The 22,167-nt window shown below is 41.5% G+C and overlaps 1 long non-coding RNA gene across 1 annotated transcript; it reads left to right on the top strand.

Moving 5' to 3' along the window:
- The first annotated feature begins 22 nt into the window (after nucleotides 1-22).
- On the top strand, nucleotides 23-20,953 carry LOC115285848. The gene is made up of 3 exons (XR_003905717.1): nucleotides 23-105; nucleotides 349-432; nucleotides 20,872-20,953. It is a non-coding gene; the product is annotated as an uncharacterized LOC115285848 (long non-coding RNA).
- Nucleotides 20,954-22,167: the final 1,214 nt, after the last annotated feature.

The raw sequence follows: 22,167 nt of genomic DNA, 5'->3' as shown, positions 1-22,167 counted from the left end.
CTCCAGGCGCTCTCTTGGGACCCGGCAATCTGCTCCCTGCTAATTGGTGCAGATGGGAGTAAGGAGGGTGAGCAGAACACACGAGGGAGGAAGCAGATACTCCTGGTAAGTAAGGGGCCCGTGGGGACCAAGCACTTTGGGGAAGCCGTTTTAGCACTGTCAGGTACAGTGAAAGAGCGATTTAAGGAGTCCTGTTCCGTGACATGTTTCTTATCCTTCGAAGGGGGATACCCAAAGGCTCTCCTGGGGTCCGCTCACCCTTGTGAGACCTACACCTAAGTAAGCTATCGTCATAATGACAAATATCACTTACTGACCCTGACATAATGCTAAGTACTTTCTACATAGGAATTCTCTATTCATCACGAGAGATCTCGGAGCTGTGTGTCATTATTCCTGCTTCACAGAGGAAGAAACTGAGCCTCAGACACAGTAAGGAATCAGTCATGTGTCAGTCTACTTGGGCTGTTAGAATGCCATAGACTGGGGTGGCTCATGAATGACAGGACGTGGTTTCTCACAGTTCCGGAGGCTGAGAAATCTAAGATCAGTGTGCTGGCGGTTTCGCTTTCTGGTGAGGACCCACTTCCGGTTCACAGATGGCTGTATTCTTCCTGTGTCCTCTCAGGGTCGGAGGGGCAAAGGAGGTCCCTGGGGTCTCTCTCTCTTTTCAAATGTTTATGTATTTATTGGGGGGGGGGAACAGAGAGAGAGAGAGAGAGAATGAGTGGGGGAGAGGCAGAGAGAAAAGGAGAGAATCTCAACCAGGCTCTGCACTGAGAGAGTGGAGCTCTGGGGTCTCTTTATTAAGGGTTCTAATTCCATTCACCAAAGCTCTATTATCATGACCTAATTATCTACGAAAGCCCTACCTCCAGATTTTGGGGGAGGACGCAAACATTCAGTTTATAGTCCCTGTGATCCTTCTTCCATCCCTTTTTGTGCCCCCTTTTCTCATTGCCGGTACCCCTTGTCTCCATCAACTTTCCAAGGACCTGTGCTATGTTATATAATTCCTGGTAAATGGTTATCTTGGAAAGTGTCTGGTGAACTGATCTTTATTAGAATGGTAAGTTGGTTTCCCTGATGTGTATATTCAAACAGCATTCACTCTTGAGAACCAAAAGCCAATGACATTTTCCATCACCACTTCTGGAAACAGAGAAAATAGTTTTGGGCAGGAAGCTTGGCCAGCCAACCTGTATCATATTCATATTGATTGTTAGTGCCTGTTTTGCTTATATAATGACAAGCACATTGAAGGTGCTTGGTAAATGTTTATTGAATTGACTTTCAGTGAAATCTCAAGTCTTGGAAACACTACCAGTTTTGTATGCATGGAATCAAGTGCATCACAGTAGATTTTTAACATCTGGGCTACAGATCATCAGAGCAATGGTAGGTTCTAGAGCTCCTAAGATTTTGCTTTGGGACCCAGTCAGACCAGGCCCAGGGTATTCTTCAGAAGATCCAATCTGCTTTAATGACCCAGGGGCTCTGCTGGATGTATGTAAGGCACCGGTCAGGGTTGAGGGTGATAGGACAAGGGCAAAGGAAAGGCTGGTAAGAAGGACATAGGGATCTTGAGTTCCAATTTACACAATCAAGCATCAATTCTACAAATATTTACTAAGAGCCTTATAATGATTAGATACTGTTCTGGGCATTGGAATTAAAGCAGCAATTCAAAAGATAAGGCCACTGCCCCTGTGGATTTTACATTCTGGTGTGGGAGACAGGTCATAAACAAATAAAAAATAAGCATGATGTTTTCAAATATTGATAAGTGCTGTGGAGGCAAACAGGTGATTTGCCAAAACCAGACGGTGTGGGTTTCTGAGAGTCAGTCAGGCAGGGCTTTCAGAGGAGGCACTCAGAGCTGAGAACCAAGTGACTAACACAAGTCTCCAAGTAGGGCAGGCCCCACAGGTGCTCTGCTATTAATCTAACCATGGTCCTTACATTCAATCACCACACCATAACATTTGTAATGGGACCTTTGCATGGGCAGTCTGCGATATGGGGGTTGGTTTTTCCATCCATGGGAGGTTTACTCATGGCTAGGTTCAGTATAGCTTAGAGGAGGTAAACAGAAAGAGGGAGAAAGAGCTGGGTGTGAAAGCCAGAAAGGCACAACCAACTCAGAGGAATCTTGGGCAAATTATTTCTTATTCTTATTACTTTTAAGAATCCCAGTTCTCACACCTGTTGGTGTGTAGGGTAGGCTGGGAGGGGTGTGGGCACTGGAAGGAAAACATGCTACTTAATGTCTATGGTATATCTGTTGATTCTCCCCTTTGATCTACCCATACCTATTTACATTTGTAAAAATAACCAAAGCTGACACTTTTTAACCTCTAAACCTTATACATTTTAGCTCTTAGTTCTCACAACAACTTTACAAAGTAGCTACATTTATTGTTTCCATTATATGGATAAGGGGACTGAGGCCCAAAGAGATTAGGAAAAAGAAAGGGGTCTAACAGTTAGTGAAGCATTTGATGACTGTAAGGCATACTCTTATTTTATAATCACGTCAACTGCCTGCTGGATGTCCTAAAGTCTCTTTACAAAGAAGGAAATCGAGGCTCAGTGACATTCTATGATTAGCTCAAAGGATGCAAAGAAAAGGACAGAGCCCAGGTTGACCCCAGCACAGTACCGCTACAAATGTCCCTTCTTTCCCTACACATCATGTGTAGCCAGCAGATGGGTGGTGTTCCTTTACCAACGGGGAAGACTCTGGACTCCTCTGTGCACTAGCCAATACATCATTCCTAGAGGACTCCTGACATATTTCCAATTATAAGGCTGGACTTTGTAACTGTCACATGAGTTATGGGACTACCGTGTCTAATTGTACCCATCAATATCACCAGTGAGGAAATAGTACCAACCTCATAGATTTTTTGTGAAGATTGAATGACATGATAGATTTAAAATACCTCATCCATGGATACCAGGCAAGAAGGTAATTGGTAAGTGGTCTCCATTGTCGTTTTTGGGAAATATGACTTTTTTCTGCTGTCTTCAGGCCTGAGCTCAGCAGTGTACACTGAATTCAATACAAAATTATGCTTCTTGAAAAAATAAATGAAGGAAGGAAAGCCACAATAAGTTAACTTCTTGGAGATTGGGGACCTGAGTTGTTGTCTCTGCTGTCATGATTGCGAGACTTACCATTTCTGGACCCAAGTTTCCAACCTTGTCTCAAGGGGGAGTGGTCTCAGATGGTCACTCCCCCGCTTTCTAACTGGGGATTGATTCTTAAATTATTTAATTTGGAACAAATAAAACCTGAGTTTATTCCCTAACTATTGGCACTCCTTAGATTCCCTATCTAATGCTTCTCTTGACACCTGCTTTCTTGCTATCTGTGAGGGCATCCAGTGAGTAGACTGAGTTGCACATCTGGGTCTTTAAGACAGGAGGGGATATGTCTCCTTTCACTTTTTTTATGTTGCTGGTTCTCAATTGGGGCTGCCCAGGCAACATTTGACAATGTCTTGAGACACTTTTAGTTGTCACAACTGGGGATGGGGTTGAATGGGTAGAGGCCAGAGATGCTGCTAAATATTCTAGAATGAACAGGATAGTCCTTTTCAACTTAAAATGTAAATAGTGGGGATCAAAAGCACTGTTCTATGTGGAAAATACATTTGCAAGGGATGAGACTCAACACTAAGTTTGAGAGAGCATCGTTTCCTGTCATCTGCTCTGGAAGCAGGATGCTGGCAGTGGAAGTTTGGGCTTAGTGATTAAATAGACACATAAAAATCCCCTGGTGTTTTGCAGGATTCAAAGGCACAATGAGGAAGGCCATTACTGTGCATCAGACTCCTATACAGAGCAAACACATTACCTACCTGTAATGAAGGATTTCTGAGCAGATACGGGCTGTAGCCTCTACAGGGGAATGTCTTCATTGGGGGCATGTGGATTTTAGCTGCATGAATAATATCAGCATTAATGGGAATCATTATGCTGCCCTGCACTGGAAATTTACCCCTGAATGGGTAGCAATATCCCACAGACAGAGGCCATTGAAAATCTGTTTCGCTGGCAGGATGCACAGAGAAGGATTATGTGGGAAACAGCATTGGTTGCCAGCTCATGAGTGGCTTTGGGCTGACTGATCTGTGTAGGGACAGAGTAGGGCAAGCAGGGCAATGTTATCTAGCGACCAGTGTGAGCCTGGGGTGATGCTGAGACAGGCCAGTGCTCTCTGGCGCATCCCTCTTCCCCTTCTGGAGACTTCTGCTCCTGTCATAGTGCTATGGCTCTGGCTCTTCTCTCTTCCTTAGGTCTTCAGTCCTCCTGTCAGCCTCAGGAAGGTGGGCTAATAAACTTGTTCTCGCTAATGTGTCAAGGACTCAGGTGTTACCTTGTGCAGGATAATTTGGTCTTAAAGGAATGCAATCAGTGAGGTGCTAGGCACCAGGGCATAGATCTTTGTTTCTCTGGAGTGTCTGTAGGGATGTCTCCAGAGATATAATCTGCTATAGAGTCATTTCTTCAACACCACAATTTCTGGAAGCTGGCTATGTAAAGTGGTGAGGACATGGCAATGCTATATTGGATATCAGGTGAGGGGTGGGCATCTGAAAGCCAGGCCCCTAGGTTCCCCCCCCTGCCCCCCATATCCTACCACTGGCGTCTGAGGCACCTCTCTGGAATCACTTGAGCCTGTGAAGTAGGGCTTCAGAGCATCCAAGGAATACTGCCTAGGCTGGAGGTGAAGGCCCAGACTCCTTGGAGGCCAGGCAGATCAGTAGTTGTGCACAGTCCTGCATAGGAAACTGTGCAGAAAGCACAGCATATAAATCACTGTCTTTTGGCGACCTTGACAAAGCCAGGGTGCCTGGGTGGCTCAGTAAGTTGGGTGTCCGACTTCAGCTCAAGTCATGATCTCACAGTCCATGGGTTCAAGCCCCACACTGGGCTCTGTGCTGGTGGCTCAGAGCCTGGAGGCTGTTTCTGATTCTGTGTGTCTGTCTCTGCCCCTCCTCTGCTTGTGCTCGGTCTCTCTCTGCCTCTCAAAAATGAATAAACATTAAAAAGTAATAAAAATAAAGCCTGGCCACTGTAAAGCCTTGAGAGTGAGAGGAATAGAGGATTTCAACCACAGTGCTAACCTGTACTATATCAGAGTCGATGCGATTGAATTCATTCTGGAACACATTAAGTAAATATTCATGGAGTACCTAATATATGCCAGGTACTTCTCTAGCTCCTGGGGAGACAGGATTTGTTAATCCCTGTCTTCAAGGAGTTTATATTCCATTGGGATGAGGGTGGAGAACAAGTAACCGACAAATAAATAAAATATATAATGAATGGATTTTATAAACTATTGCAGGATAAGAATGTGTGTGCGTGCGTGCACACTGTTAACTAAAATGGAGTGATCAGAAAAGATCCTTATAAAAAAGTGGTCTTTGAGTTGAAACAAACCAGGTGAGGTGCTGGTGGAAAAGAATTCCAGACACAGAGCACAGCTGGATCAAAGTCTGATGTGAGAATATGACTGGCATGCTCAAGAAACAGCAAGAAGCCTAATTTTTATCTTTGAAAAACTTTTAACCATCTCTGCCAATTTTTAGCCGGTTTTAGCAATTTCAATATATATATATATTTTGCATTTGATCCTCACCTGAAGCCTGTGAGGCTTATTCTAATCTGTCATTAGCTATTTTTGCACACATGGGAATGAGGTTTGGGGAAGTGAAATAACTTGGCCGTGCCATGATGCTTGAGAGTGTGGAAACAGCAGGGCTAACTTTAGAATTTGCTGGAGAGTTCGTTAACTCATCTTTACCTAAGAACCAAAGAATATATGAGGATTTAGAGACAAATGGTATTTTGAGTTACAGTCAAGATTTTAAAGGAAGGATTTCATTTCTTCATCTCATCTGTATGTGGTTAGGTATTACTATGATTCCCATTTTATAGATGAGGACATTGAGATACATAAAAAGCTAAGTTCTTAGGCAGAAGTTATGACTAGCAAATAGCAGAGGTGGAGTTTGGACCCCGGGCATATGGAGTCCTAGGCCCACATGCTGAAGATGATCAGGATCTCCAGGCTAGGGTGTTCATGGTATCTAAGGGTAGGGGTGGAGTGATGTGGTCCTTTCCTCACTTGGAAGTCACAGACTTTACTGGAGCTGCTAGTGGTCTTGCTTCATTTTGGCTGGGATCTGTCACTTCTTCAGGATGCAGTGCTTTCTGCATTTAAACACAGGGTCTAAGTCTATTTTCACTGCAAGGAAGGCTCTTCTGCTAGCTGGTAGGAAAGTCCCAGTCTTCACTACTTGGAATGTCACTGAAGCCACTCTCTACCCACAATGGCTATTTATTGAGATATGGGAACAATAGAGGAGAAGACTTGAATTTTAAGACATTGGACTCTTGCAACCTCCTTCGACTGTGACCCCCTGAGCCTCTTGTGCAAATAAGGGGCATTTTGTAAATGCATAAGTGACAATGTCACATTCTGCAATGACCTTTCCTTAGTGTTCCTTCAGAGTTTAGGACAGTAACAGATCCCAGCCCTGTGATATCCAGCTTCCACTTCAGAAAAGTTGCAGATTTCTCAAGTCTCGGTGTGCTGGGGCATAAGAGAAGAAACTTCTCTCACCCACCTTCACCTCTCACTTGCTGTGTGTATTCTGAGATAGAGTTCAGACCAAGTTTCCTGGGTCTCTTGTTGTTAAACTCTGTGAAGGGCCCTAGGTTGGTAGCATTGAATAAATACACCCTTATAGCAACATCAATATCAAAACACACAGTAATACCTAAGAAAGCATTTACTTGGGAGAACCAGAGTACTTTTTCAGAAGAGGCAGCATAAGAACTTGGTCTCCTAAATTAAGTGAGTTTACTTAACAATTCAACCTTGCAAACTGCAACTCAGAGAAGAAGCCTTGAGGCAACTGTCTCTCCCTGGCAGTTTCTACCAGGTGATGGCGATGCTCACATGTGCTTGGGCACCACTGTGTAGCTCTTACCAAAGCATAGGGAGAATCTATCATCTACAATTCAGTCCCCTGTGTACCATCTCCTAAAAGCTGCAGGACCTTGGGAAAGTGACTGGATATCTTGAAGGCTCAATTTCCTTGGCTATATAATAGGCATAATAATATTCATGCCACAGGAAAGATTGCTGTGAGTGGATCAGTCAGGATTTAGAGTCGCAAGCAACAGAAATCAATTCTGGCCGAGTAATGCAGGGGCAGGATGGATTCAAAGAATCACTTGGCATGATGGAGAACCAGACATGGATCCTAAAAGAATAGCCAAAGTCAAGACACAGGCTGGGGTGGGAGGAGCATCAACACAGATAGTGGCAGTATTGCTGATTCTTTCTCTCATTGGTTCCTTGTGCCAACTCTTGGGCCAGGCACAACTAGATGCCTATACCTGGACTGGTTCTTGACTTTGTAAGGGATGCAGCTACCAAAATAAAACGCAGGCTCAGCCTCCTAGCAAGACTCATTAGGAGGAGAATTACTTAAACATAGGAGGGGGAATCAAAGGATGGAAAAGCAAAAATAAATACAAATGCTCCCTCTCTGAAGATTCAATGAGATGATCTTCCTAAACAGTACCCAGCACACAGTTGGCTGTGAACAAATGTGAATTCCAGATTTACCTCTTTCGGGTCAATATCTTTACTGTTGATGGTAGTATGAATGGAATTTATAACACACATTCAAATGATTTGTAGCACTTACTTGCTCATTTTTTATTTCTTTCCTTTTTTCACAGCTAAGAGACCTGTGCCTCAGGCCCCTAAAATAGTAAATATCTGAAAGACTATAAAAGCAGGTTCCTGCAAAACTCAAAAAAATATTAGTTTATTTCATGTACAGGTTTTGTAGACTTTGCTATAATTTCAGAAATTCTTCTTATTTTTTTCTGTTTGCTATGTAAAAACTCAAATTTATGCTTTCAACACTTTAAATATGACAGGGCTTTAAATATGAGCCTTATGAGTCTGATCGGCAGACAAGGATACTTTGGAACATGATCTGTGTGTCTAGAACTACTCTGCTTGTTTTCTTCCTTAATGACTAAGTCACTCCCTGGAGATAAATGAGTCATTTACAGAGACACATGTGGACTCGTAGGCCCTTGGGGTACTCTTTTAGCGACTGGAGAAAAAATAGGTTAAATGTGTTGGTGCTGAGTCCAGTTCAATTCATCTGCTTTGAGTTTCCCTTTGGCTATTCAAGCTGCTAAGAAGGAGGATAATTTATTATTACAAGAGCAGAACTGAGTTTAAACTCTTTTTTATCATTCACTAGCTGTGTGACCTCAGGCAAGTTATTTAACCTCTCTGAACCTGAGTTCTCTTATCAGAGGATAAGTCCCGGAATTTTGTAAAACACTGACTATAAAGTGGTCAGTAGATGCCTGGTTCATAATTTATTCTTAACCAGTAGATGATGCAGAGACCCCTGAGGATAAATTTATGTTTTGTTCTATGTTTGTTGTATTTCCTTTCTACTAAAGATACAGAATAACAGCACAATAATGACAAAAACCAAGCCCTTTGAGGGCAGGGAGAGTGGGATAATGTTTAATTAATTTGACTCCTAAGAATAGTAGAGTGCTCTGCACACAAGACAAAAATCTGTGCCCATTTAATGATTGATGATGTAACCAGAATTCATGGATGCGTCTTCAGAATCAATTGGAAGAAAAATTCTGAAGACAGGCATTTGTGCCACAAGCTTCAGACACATTCCACAATATCACAGGGTATCGTAAAGGAAGAGGGCTTTATTTGGGAGATTTACAAAACAAGGGTTAGCAAGAAAAGAAAGCACATGGTCCAGAATTCTCTCATTATCCCCAAGGGGAGGCAATCTGGGGACAGGATACTTTGCTGAACAAACTATGGGGATAAATTTCATGTCTATTATTACTGCGTTTCCTAAGGTGCTATGTCTGAATGTCTGTGTCTCCCCACCCTGCCCGGAGCCCAAGTTTGTATATTTAAATCCGGGTACCCAGTGTGATGATGCTAGAAGGTAGGACTTTCGTTGATGCCTAGTTGGTAATGAAGGTGGAGACCTTGGGAATGGGATTAGTGCTATATAAAGAGACCCCACAGAGCTCCTTTACCCCTTATACTATGTGAGGGCATATGTACCAGGGAGAGGGCTTATACCAGTGCCAGACTGTGCTGGTGCCTTGAGTTTGGACTTCTAGCCTCTGCAACGGTGAGAAATAAATTTCTATTGTTTTTAAGTTACCAAGTCTGTGGTATTTTGTTATAGCAAACCAAACAGACGAAAACAGAAAATCTAACAAGGGAAAGTGGCCTTGTCAAGTGGGTATGGTATGAAGGGAAAAGACAGATAAACTGCTTAGAATTCAGACGCTTTGGATTTCGGTGCTGCTGTTTACAGGGGCTGGTTAAGAAAACTGGCTTACTAGTACCTATAGACTTCAGGACCTGTGTGCCATTGCAGGTGCTCCTGCTGAGGAAGGAAGCCTCTAGACCCATGTGCGGCGGGGTTATGGGGAAGATTCTTGCTTGGGGAAGTGTCAGTCCCCAGTGCTGGCTAGCTCATCACTCAGACAATTCAGAGAGAACCCCTAGAGTCATCTTTAGACAACCTTGTTTATAGTACTACATAAAGCTACTTATAGATGCCACATTTTGATTCTACTGGTGAGATAATTTTATAATAATACTAGTATTATTGTTGCTTTGATAATATTAATATTTTATGTTTCTTCTTGAGTGTTTCTGTTTCTTATGTTTTTCTTTCATTTTCTCTAAAATTTTTAGCAGTAACTATTTTCCAAGCTCCTCCTTTATAGCATTTAGCTGGCATAGCATCCTCCCAAGAACTCTAGAAGTTAGACGTTATTAAGTCCACTTTGCAAATGATGAAATGAGAAGTACAGAATTGGAAGGCAGCTATGCTCACCACTATACCACCAATGCTGTGAGAAGTACAGAATTGAAATGATTTTCTGAAGTCATCAGAGCTATCACCTGGTCAGGTTGGAACTGTAACATGGATCTCTGCTTCCTGAGTTCGAGCTCTGTCTGCAAGATGCTTCACTAGAGCTAATGATGGGATGGGAAGGATTGTGCCTTTTTTGGCTTTTCCTTTCAGCAGGGAAGCAACAGAATGCAGTGATTTTCTCCTACATCTGTAAGACTCAGCAGGTTGGGGCTCCTCTACACGCATGTTGGTCAGTACCAAGAATGCTAGTTAGCTGGGATGCCCAAAGAAGAGGCAATTATGTTCATCCATTCTGTCCTCAGGCCATACAGACTAGCGAGAGTCATGGACAGGAATATTATGGATATCTGCCAAAATTATTCATGCATATCTACAGGGCTGCTAATAATTCACTAACAGTCAATTGGATTCAGTTGGTCAACCAAATTAATCTGAGCATGATCTCTGCTCCATTGGCTTTTTCAGTCATTAATGAGAAACATTGACAAAAATTAGATACCCAGAAAGCATGCCAAAAAATGTGAGCATAACCATTTTAACTTAGCACAAATGCTGTCATAAAGAATGCCCACTGTTTTAGCCCAGTCTATTTCCCTTGTGGAACTTCGAACTGTATCCTTAACTGGACACTTATCATGTCTTAGGATATTGGACATCCTACCTGAAATCTTGAAATTGTTGCAAAGCCTCAGCCCATTATTAAAAAGGCCTGTCACTTAAATGAGAACCTTTTGCTGATGTTGAGGGGAAAAGCAAGGTGACCAAAAGACACATTTGGGGCTTAGAAAAAATTATGCATTGGCAAAACTCCATTCTGTTCCAATAATTATTGTGACACAGAGGAGGGGGGGACAGAGAGGGAGAGGGACAGAGAAGGGGAGTGGAGAGAGGGAGGAAAAGAAGGAGACAGAGAGAGAGAAATGTAGTTTCATCAATATTTCTGAGACATTTGAACATGCAAAGGCATAGATAAGAAACTCTTAGTCTCTCGGTCAGTAACTTATTGATTGCATGAGCTGTTCACTAATGAGCCAACTGCAAGAGGCCAGCTCCAAAAAGTTTCTATCCCCAAATGTGCTGACATGTTTAAAATGGAATGTGTGTTTGCAAAAACACCCATCCATGTGTGAAACTGGGGATAAACCTTTTTGGAACCTTTGACTTATTTCTTAGGCTCACAGCCATATATTATTCATGGTGATAATTAATTGTAAGGTCTATTCACATCACAAACACAAAAGAGGTAGAGTTCAAAAGAAAGATGGAAGTTCATTGCCACAAGCGTTTTTCTAAGGGGAGAACTTTGTTACTTGTTTTTTCTGACTTGTGCTCTGCCTGGGAATGAGATGGGCAAGGGATTTCCTTCAAGACTAAAAGCTTGACATGATCACTGTGGTTGAAATTTTGAGAGACACAGTTCACCACCTTTTTCGGACCATGGACTGAAGAGCTGGGTTGGTAGTGTTGGAATCTATGTGGAATGCTCAGCCCACGCTATACTTTGCAGCCCTCGTTCCAGAACCTCATACCTGTCCAGCCATCACTGTCTCCCAAGCAGCATGAAAACTCCATCACTGAGTTAGGCCTTTTTTGGTCTCAAGACAAAGAGATATTACCCAAATTAAGTAGAAATAGAATTTTTTTTAAGCCTTCAGTACCAAGCCTAGTTTTAGACTCATCTGTTTCTAGATACCCCAAAGACATTGTCAGGATGCTGTCTCCAGCCCTGAGAGCCACCTTCCTCTGTGTTAGCTTCATTGTCAGGCAGGATGTTTTTCATGGGGAATGGATAATGTCTTACATTCTACCAGCTGAGCAATGCTGGCAGACTTGCTACAAATTTAAGTTTTCTTAGTAGTCCCTCCCCCATGATTTCAACTGAAATAGAGATAGGAACCTAAGATGGGAAGGTTTGTGGAAGTTGTATTCTGAAAGTTCATTTGTAGCAATTCCTTTAAATTCAAGCATTTCATTTGCTGCGGTGAAATTAAGACAGGAAGGAGGCTTGGTAGAGTGAAAACTAAATCTGGATTATTTGGGTCTCAGAATAGTTTTAAGCCTCATTTTTACAGATGTAACTTTGGCGACATCCTGCTCTATAAATGGAGTCCTAAGAGATAGGCCGTACTGGATGATCCCTCAGGTCCTGTGCAGCTTTTAGGGTCCATGACAAAATGACACCATCCTAGGGGACCATGGCTATTTAATGAAAACATTTAAGCTGTCGCCCAGAACTCTTGGCTCCCAGTTCCATGTGAGATATAGAATCCCAGGCACTCTTTCCAGTTAAGAATAACAAAAATGTTACCAGTGGGTTTTAATAGGGGCTAAAGCCAGGAGATTTCTCTCTAGGGTTGGAGGAAAGTATTATCACTCAGTCTGGAGGAGAGGTTAAAAAAAAAAAGTAACAAAATGGCCAGACATTAGGATCTCAGTCTAATTTGTTACCTGGACTGCTCCTTGCTTAAATACTGAATCCTCTATTAGCTGATGGATTCTTCTTATGGGATTAAAGCAGGGTTGGGGATTATCCTGGATGCTGCGCCAATGTAAGGGGTCTCGATCATAATTGTATACTAGAGATCTAAACTGGGGGAAGGGGAGATAAGAATAATCTAAGCCACATGGTCAGTCTGAAGCTGCAGGAATCAGTTGGAGGAGATTTGTGGAAAGTGGGGACCAATGTCTGATGGAGGCGGAGTGGGAAATCAATGATGCCAGTGGTGGGGGGGATGAGGCACAGTATAACAGAGGAAAAGCAGAAAAATATCTTTAGGCATTCAGGCCTAAACTACTCAAATATATTTTACTAATTTTCCAGTTGTTTCTGTAAACTAGATTCAGAGCATTTACATTAGACAAACTTACAGGCAAGAAACTGGCATGCCACTTTGAGTGATTTACCAAGATAAATGTAAGTACCAACACAACTAGCCTAGAATTCTGGCAAATGTATTCTGGAAATGAATTGAAAATTGGAAGGTTGCCTGATGAACACAGAACTGGAACAAAGGAAGTTAGTATTAGGGCATAGATGTTTAATGACAGTGGGCTAAGATAGCTCAGGGAATGTCTTCCCAAGAAGGACACACAGGGATTAGAGGGCTCAAGCTGTGAGCCAGGTCCTCTCTTTCCTGCCAGCACTAGGCTCTGTGCTTCTGCTTCCCCAGGCTCCAAGGGACCCCTCCTTTATCCTATCTCCTTACCTCACTCTTTCTTCAGATAAGCTAGTATTTTCTGTTATGTAACATCCATTTTTATTGGCTTGCTGGTTTACTCCAAGTCGTTTTTATCTTTAAGACTTCTTTTACATATTTTGCATCTTTTACTGTTGACTTAATAGTTAAATTCTCTCAGAATTCAGGTTATACGTTGCTGTCATCTTTGTTTATTTCTGCCACTTGCAAAGAAATTTTGGCTAACCAGTTTCCTCTAAGAGCTTATGATTGATCCATTGAAAGAAAAAAAAAATTAGCCTCCATGAGTTTTGGCACTGCCCTTCCCTGTCGCCACCTTCTAAAGAGAATTTTACTTCCCACATTTAATCCCTGTTCTTGGAGGTGGGTTCTGCTATTGCCAGAGTTATTCCTTAATTTGCTATGGTGCTAACATCACCTTTGGACTCTTAGGCATCCTTGTTGTACTTTGTTTCTTGATTGGTAAAGTGAGAACTGGGAGCCAAGGATCTGAGAAGTTTTTTCTTTTAGTTTCTGTGGTTCTTTTCCTTGGGCTGGGCTTTGTGACATCATGGGGATTGGACTTTGTAGTAGAAGGTTTACAGTGAATTTTTAACGGGTCATGAAGAGAATGAGAGGGACTCATTCTCATAATTAGTTGCAGTACATGCTTTTCTAAAAATGTCTGGAGCTGTAATTACCCTGCAAGGGGAAAATATGTGTGTGGGTTTTGAAGATAAGAGGGGGCTGGCATAAGACAAAGCACTCATTGAGAGTTCATGGGAGCTGCTTTTCTTTCTTCTGATCACTTTTAGTGGCCATGCTCTGATAAACCTTGGCTTCATAGATAGAATGACAACAGTGATTTTCCTAAGTGCATTGGCAAATTCCCAGGAACCCCAAAGGGTAACACTAAAGTAATGTGAATGGAGCTGATTCAACAGTTAATTAAATCAAATCAAAACAAAACAAAACAAACAATGAAACAAACAAACAAAAAACCTCCTACCTACATGGGAGGATTTACTGGCAATTGTATTTCTTTTCTATTGGAGAATTTTTATAGATTCTGCTTTAAGAAAATTAACAGATTTACAAGAACATATGGAAAACCTACAGTAACAGATATGCCCACAAAGCCATTATAAATGCACTATTTTAAAATGATGCTGGAAGAATTTTAGGTTAATTCCATAATGGCTGTAGTACCCTCTTTCTGGAAGAAGAAATGTCAACTCCAAAAATTATTGCTGCTGATTATAACATGGAGGAAAGTTATTTGAGCTGTCAAGTGACAAGAAAGCTATACATCAAAGGATGGTATTGAAAATAAACTTTGACAGCAATACAAAAAAGTGCATCCATTCAAAGGAACACATATAGCTTCTTTCCTGCATTCATAACACAGAAGTAGGAGAACTCAAAGTCAAATCCAAGAGCCACTGAGGCAGTCTGAGTTTAGTGAAGGGCTAGGTATTCTCAGTCTCCTTCTTTCTCCACGAGGCTCTGACCAGTGGCCAAAAAGCATCAAACAAGTGGCTTCCTTTCCTTGCTCTCCAATTTCCCCATTTATAGCATTGGACCCAAGCAGTCCTCTCCTTGTGTTGAAAATCTGAGTCTTACTTGATCTTTCCAGAGCCATATGGCATCCTTAGATTCCAGACAGCTTCCCCAATGGTCAATATTATCACTTCAGGTGTGCATCTTGAATGACCCTGAAACTCAGGATGCTTTGTGGAATTGTGTGTGGACAGGTAGGCTTTTCCTAATGTGGGAGCAAGTCAAGTACAAAGTGGTTTGGGAGACACCAGAATGAGATAGGATACATTTAGTTTTTATTCTTTGTATGCAGCTCTTACACTGCTTTTTAGAGGCCACGTGCCATTAGGTAAATATTCTGAAGATTTACTATTATTGCTTAACATTTTTTGGTTAGAAATGAGCACAGATCTTAATGATATTCACCTCATATATTATTAGTTCACTAAAGGGGGGGGATTTACACTCTACAGAGACCCATTAAGGCAAGTAATTTTATTAAAACCCTAATTATTATTTCAAGACATATAAATTAATATTCTTATTTGTGAAGTGTTCCCTCTCTCTGCTTAGGATGCCACATCTACAATTAAAATATAATAAAGATGATTAATAATGAATAAACATAAAATTAAAATATCATAAAATACGCAATTAAAAAACACTAAAAATCCTGGCTGAGCAGAATCATGAGAAAAGGCTAATCACGATTAGAAGGGATGTGCTTCTGGAAGATGATGTTGCTAAGCATTATTTAACCAGTGAGAGTTTTTAAAAATGCCTAATTCATGACTTCTCAGTGATCATGATGTGAATCTTGAGGCCCCAACTGAGCTAACCAAAATGGTCCTGGGTCATACTCTGATACAAACTTCCAGTTGCTTCTGGCTCATAAAAAGGCCCATCACAAACCTGAAAGAAAGGGCCAGGTGTGTCATCAAGCATGTGCCACTGGTCATCATAAATGTCACTGTTATTTTATTAAATTTAATACTATTTATGTGAGTATTGGCATCATGCATTATTCAGAATAGCCCTCTACAAACTGGACTAGATATCCCCTAAAGTTGTTTTCTACTTGAAAATCCTACCCTGTACTGTAACGTAGGCGGCTGTGGTGTGACAGAGGAGCATTGAACAAGACTCTTGGCTGGGTCTGATGGGTTCGTTTTTCAGAGCCTCGGTTTTTTTATCTGTAAACCCAGGAGTGTGATCTCCTCATTGGATTGCTGGTGCTGTGAGAAACACATAAAAAATGTTTGTGAAGTGTAAAAGGTATAAATTCCTAGAAACACTACAAATACTTCTGCCATAACAAACACAATACTCAGATCCAGGTCTGATGTTTGGGCCCCCTAGATCTGGATGACCTTTTGGGAGAATGAGTTGATTTTATTTCCTTCACAATTTGTTATTTTCTCTTTCTTTTCCTTAATTGGTCTCACATTATATGTTGCCTTTGTTTCTTGGCAACCCCACATCCTCTCTGAAAAGAGAATGAAAATAAAGAGTTCAAATGTTATTTTCATTGGTTTAGGGAAAGGATTGGACCTATAAAATATCTTAATCAGGATAATAACCCATTGTGTAGGGAATTTATGTCTTTTTGTTAGAAATGGATTTCTTTGTGTCTTTCAAGGTGCTTTGATTTATAAGAGGCTGTTTTTCCCTGGGATGGAAAAACATGGAAATTATTGCCTGTACCTTTTATATATCAGAGAGGGGAATTTTGCTTCCATTTTTAATTTTTTTAAAGTTTATTTACTTCTTGGAGAGAGACAGTGAGCACATGAGTGGAGTAGAGGGAGAGTGGAAGGGAGAGAGAGAATCCAAGAAGGCTCTTCAGCGTCAGTGCAGAGCCCCACACAGGACTGAACTCATCAATGGTGAGATCATAACCTGAGCCAAAAGCAACAGTCAGATACTTAACTTACTGAGCCACCCAGGCACTCTGGGAGTTTTGCTTTATAGCTGATTGGGTAGCTGAGAAGAACAAGCCCTGCCAGTTGTGAAAGTAACAACCACTGGGCCAGATGTGTGAAGTGTTCTGCATGACTTGTCCATGGCCATTGTTATGATACTGAAACGTGTGCAGTACCTATCTTCTTGGACACATGCATAAATGGAGGCACAGAGAAGATAAGTTACTCAGTTTACGTGGTTGTAAGATCACATGGCTGGCATGAGCCTGGAGACTGGGATCCAGAGTGGAAGCTTAAAGAGAGGAGAAAGATGGGTGTTGGCTGAATCTCCTTCCCAAGCTTTCCTGGGAGCATGTGATCTGATTTAGATGGGCAGGGCTTGTGGACTTGGGGAAATATATGTTTGTACTGGATAGTGTTTCATGAGGTATTATGTGACATTTGTACCCATGTCTTATCAGAATGACATTTGCTGCTTCATTGAACAGGATAAAATAGTTTGTTACTGCTTATTTTTTAACCATTACCTCTAGTTTTAATGTGTACGGTAAGAAGCACAGGATTTTTACATCAGTTTCTTCTCTGTGAAATAGAAATAGCAGTATCACCTACATATGTCGTGGGATCAAACCTGACAATCCATGTAAATCTGGCAAAATCATGCATTCAGTAAATTTTAACTATTGCTACCTAATCCTCTCAACTACTGGGAACAACTAGAATGCATTCAACTTGGGGCTTTTTATGATTGAACTCATTCTATCTCATGAATCGTTCCATATTAATACATATATGGACTGTTTGGCCCCCAACCTGAAATCCATATATTGAAATCCTGACCCTGAATGTAATGGTATTAGGAGATGGGGTCTTTGGGAGGTAATTAAGGCCATGGGGGTGGGGCTTTCATGAATGGGATTAGTGCCCTTCTAAGAAGAGATGAGAGCTTGCTTACCCATTCTCTGTTCTCTGCTGGGTGAGAATACAACAGGATATAGTCTTCTACAAGTCAAAAAGTGGGCCTTTTCCATACACTGAATCTGTTGGCACCTTGTTCTTGGACTTGCAAGCCTCCAGAATGGTGAGAAATAAGTCTCCATTGTTTATAAGCCCCCCAGTCAATGGTATTCTGTTATTACAGGCCAAACAGACTAAACCAATGGCAGAGAACAGAAACCTAGGCTACAAATTTCTACTAGTTTAAAGCTTAGTGTCTTTAGAGTTAATATTCAGTGAGATCCTAAGCTCTGCCCTTCCTCTCTGTTTCCCAAGATGATCTGAGTTAGTGGGAAGGAGGTTTGCACTTTTGGTTCTTTCCCTGGGTTGCTGGTGGGTTGGACTGGTCCCTACTTTGGGAGTTGTTCAAAGCCGGTGCCACAAGAAGGGTCTGACAGCTGTCCGGGAGGCATTCCCCATCTCCATCCGGGCTGGTGTAGGTCTGGGCTCACAGTTGGAATGGTGGTCTTGGATTATGTGGTGCACACACACACACTGCCCGTGTCCCCTAGCATTCAGTTTTGCTTCCTTTTCCTGGTGAGGAGAGACTGTCATTTCCCTCATCAGGTCCTGCCAGCTCTGAGAGCCATCCTCTGGACTGTTATCCAGAGCAGTGTGTCAGCATGATGCCTCCTCTTGCCTCTGTCTTCTCCATTTAAGGACGCAGAACACCTTTTCAATGTCTCCAGAGCATAAGGAGCAGGATGGGGTCCCTTCTTTTGATGAGCATGCCTCCATCTGGTTCCCTCATACTCCACTGAGGGGGATTCATTTTCAGACATCTTCAGGTGAAAAATGATGCCAGTGTCTTTATTTTGAAATCACCGTACACCTCAAAGGAGATTCTCTTACTGCTCCCACACCCCCAGGAAACACCCGGTGGTATAGCCTCTATTCTTTTTCCTCTGCCATTTGCACTCTGTTCTTCTTCAGAATCTCCCCCAACCCCACCTTACCTCCAGAAGAGGTTGCAGAAATGAGGTTTTCTACATTTGGGGTCACAGCCTCTGTCTTTATCACTGTTTCTACTGCCTGAAGGGTGTGTCTAGCACCTAACAAAGGTGCCTCTTTAAGTGTCAAGACTGGAGAGTGGAGTTAATGTTCTCATTTTTCTTAGACTGCTACCATTTATTGGGTGCTTGCCACACACCAAGCATTGAGCTCTGTGCCTCGTGTGCAGCATGAGAGCTCTCCTAGGAAGCAGGCATGGGTACTCTACACTTTTACAGAGGATAGGAATGAGGCTTGGTAAAGTGAAGCGATGTGGACGCTTAGGCCAGTTAGTGGTGGGATGGGGACTCGCATCCTGAGGAGTTTGGTTCTAGTAGCTCAATAAATAATCGAGAAGCTGAATACTTCCTGTGGGATTGCCTTGTATGTTTACCCAGATGTCTCTCAATTTCTCTGTCTCCCCCCACCCCTTATTCTCTGTTTCTGTCTGTTTGATATGAGGAAGATTTCTGTCCTTAAGCCACAATGAATTGACTATCCAATGTTGCTTCCTGCCCCCATGTCTTACTGTGTTGTTCCTTCTTGGATTTTCTTCTATCTGCCAGACTTCAATTCAGTGTAATATGTTACTTCCTCTGTCACATCATCCCCACTTCCCCCTTGGGGGATGAGTCATCCCCTCATTTTGTGGAAACACAAGACATTGTGTGGATTATACACCTCATTGTAACATTTATGCCGTGGTTGGCAAGTCTCTTCTCTTCTTGACAGTCTCTTCCTCCAGGTTAGAATAATTCTGAAATTTATATGTATCTACAATCAATATGTACATTTAATTTTGCATTTCTTTTTTCTCTCCTCCTTCTCTCAATGTCATTTACATGGTTTCCCATAATGACATTTAGAATAGGAAATATGGGCAATACTCACCTTAATCTTGCCTGCTGTGTTGTGAACACAGGAGTGCAGGGATAGGTGAAATATTTTCTCATCTTTTTAGTCCTGAGTACTTGGCAATTTGTCCTGCACATAGTAAGCTATTGGATAAATGAATGAATAAACAAATGAATAAATGATGTAGCAAATAGAATGTGATTATGATAAACAAAATGTATTTAATTTACAGCTTCACAGTGTATCAAGCATTTACTTGTAAAATTTCTTTCAAAACTCTGTGACTCAGAATTTCTATATCAAGGAACCAGGCAAATTTTCACCAGAGGTTCAACTCCCCACCTATGACTGCTACTTCCTGACTATATAACTTCCTACATCGGTCAGCTGAACTTCCATTTCCTTATCTGGCAAGATGGGATGATAGTATTCATTTACTTCAGAGGTTTGGAAGGGTTTGTATACTGTTAAGTACTATGTCCATGTAAGGTATTTCTCTTATGATAACTGGAATCTTCACTTGTCTTGGAGCTAACCTAGATTGGCCACATAGCAGTTCCCTTTTCTTCCTTCTCCCCAGCATGATATTTTTTAGGTATTCATTCCTTCCCATGCAGCCATATACCTTAGCATGAGCTGATCATAACTCCTAGAAGGATAGCAAAGCGATTCTCATTTGCCTTGTGAGTAATATGTTAGGAAAAGACATGGGATCCAATCAATGAGATGTGAGGGGAAAATGTTCTGAGAGCTTCTTGAAAAAGTTTCATTGCTGGGAAGGTCGATCTGTAGGCTCTGCCTCTAAGAATTATGTTTGCTAAGGTTTGGGGAGAAAACTGCAGTCAGGGGATTACAAGCCTCATTAATAGTAATAAAGAGCATGCCTTCTTCAAAAATGAATGGACAACACATACATAAATAAAGTGGAGAGAGAGCCATAGGGAATAATTGTCTTTCTCCTTCCTGTGGGCATTATTATCTGGATGAGACTCTTGCTTTAGTCATTGTGCTACCATTCAGAGGTCATGTTGATAATGAAGATTCTGCAAAGCCGTGGGTTGGAAAGAACAAGAACCCATGATGATATTTTCAGTTTCTGAATCATCCAACCCAGGGGTCTGCCTACCCTGGACTACCAGTTATGACAGAAAATATATTATCAGATTATTTCAGCCAGTTACAATTCATATTTCTGTTGTTTGCAGCCATCAGTATCCATCTTTTACAGACCCCGTGACTGTTATCCACCCCAAGAAGCAATTTACCTCCTATATCTCTTTGCTGTTCTTCTGCAATACTAATATTCTCTCTGTTTTTGGAGTGTCATGACTTTTCTAAAATCTTCTTTCTTATTTGGCTCAGCTTGGCTCTCTTTCTAAGGCAGTTCTTGGTCTTTATTTCCAGGCACCTGCACTCCAGTGATTCCTGAGTTCAACAGTAGTCCCACTAGTGCAAAGACATCAATCCACGATCAGACACACTGCTGTTTATCACCCAATAGACTTTTATTTTGGCTGCATGTTACCATGGTGAATTTCTTTATTCCTTCATTAACTTATTTATGTACAGATACATATTGAACACCAGGAGGGGTAGAAACCAAGTCAGGCTCCGGGGGATAGAACAGCTAACAAATGGGGGGAAAAAGATTACTTGGAGGTCAGAGAGAATTGAACTGACCAATGATGAAAGAGATGGCTTCTGAGGAAATTTTGGACAAAGGGAGCAATATTTGCTCATGACTGGCACTGTCTCAGAAGGAACCAAGAATTTCCTTATTATGACTAATATTAGAAAGAATAACTTGAGTGAGTGGCCATCTTTCTCTAGCTGAAAGCTAAACTTATTTCCTCTTTCCTAAGTCTTCTGGAGAAAAGAACACCCTTCCACTATTAATGCTACTAAGCGAATGCCAGAACTGGAAGCCAGTGTGAGGCAGGTGTTGTTAGTATTTGTAATACGATGTATGTAGGAACAGCAGTCAAGGGGTTAACAACTAAGACAGAGGACTCACAACTTTCCAGCCAATTAATGCTGTGAGTTAAGCCATTGATTCTGGATAATACATTTTGAAGAGTGTAGGATTGAATGTTGCCTAAGCTCCCTCTGACTTCCTGCTATATGAAATTTTATTATTGTGATTAATAAAGCTCCAAACTAATCATGAGACAACACCCCCAAAATTTACCCTAGGCAAAATCAGAAATGAGGTTTTAAACAATATGAAAAGGTTTTAATTGACAGATAGAAACATTACTTTTACTGGTAAAGATGAAAGACACCAGAGTTTTATGAATTTGGACAAATTATTCAAGGTGACAAATCTAGGTTTTTAGCAATGGTGACCAAAGCTCATACATATCCTCAGATAATTGTTTGCCTCCTCTTTCAGGCAGTGACAGCTCACAAATCAGCAGATTGGCCTTTTTCCTGTTGTTAAGGAGTTTTCCTTCCAGATGTCAAGGAGAGAAATGGCTACAACCAATTAATGTTATATAATGGCTACATAACAACCAGTTATGGGCCCTTGGATCCTATTACTTTCATTGTACCAAGTTGTTAGTGCATTTTACTGTTTTTGGTCTTTTGAGTGGGGCTGGTCAGAGGTGAAATGAGTGCCATCCTCCCAAGTTCTGCTTATCAAACCATAAGCACACATCCATTAACAGTGAGTCCATATAATACAGTGTCTAAACTGGG

The sequence above is a fragment of the Suricata suricatta genome, chromosome 1 (assembly GCF_006229205.1).
Source record: "Suricata suricatta isolate VVHF042 chromosome 1, meerkat_22Aug2017_6uvM2_HiC, whole genome shotgun sequence".
NCBI classification, from domain to species: domain Eukaryota; kingdom Metazoa; phylum Chordata; class Mammalia; order Carnivora; family Herpestidae; genus Suricata; species Suricata suricatta.
Note: the sequence above shows the minus strand (reverse complement) of the source record. Positions and strands in the feature narration are given on the sequence as shown.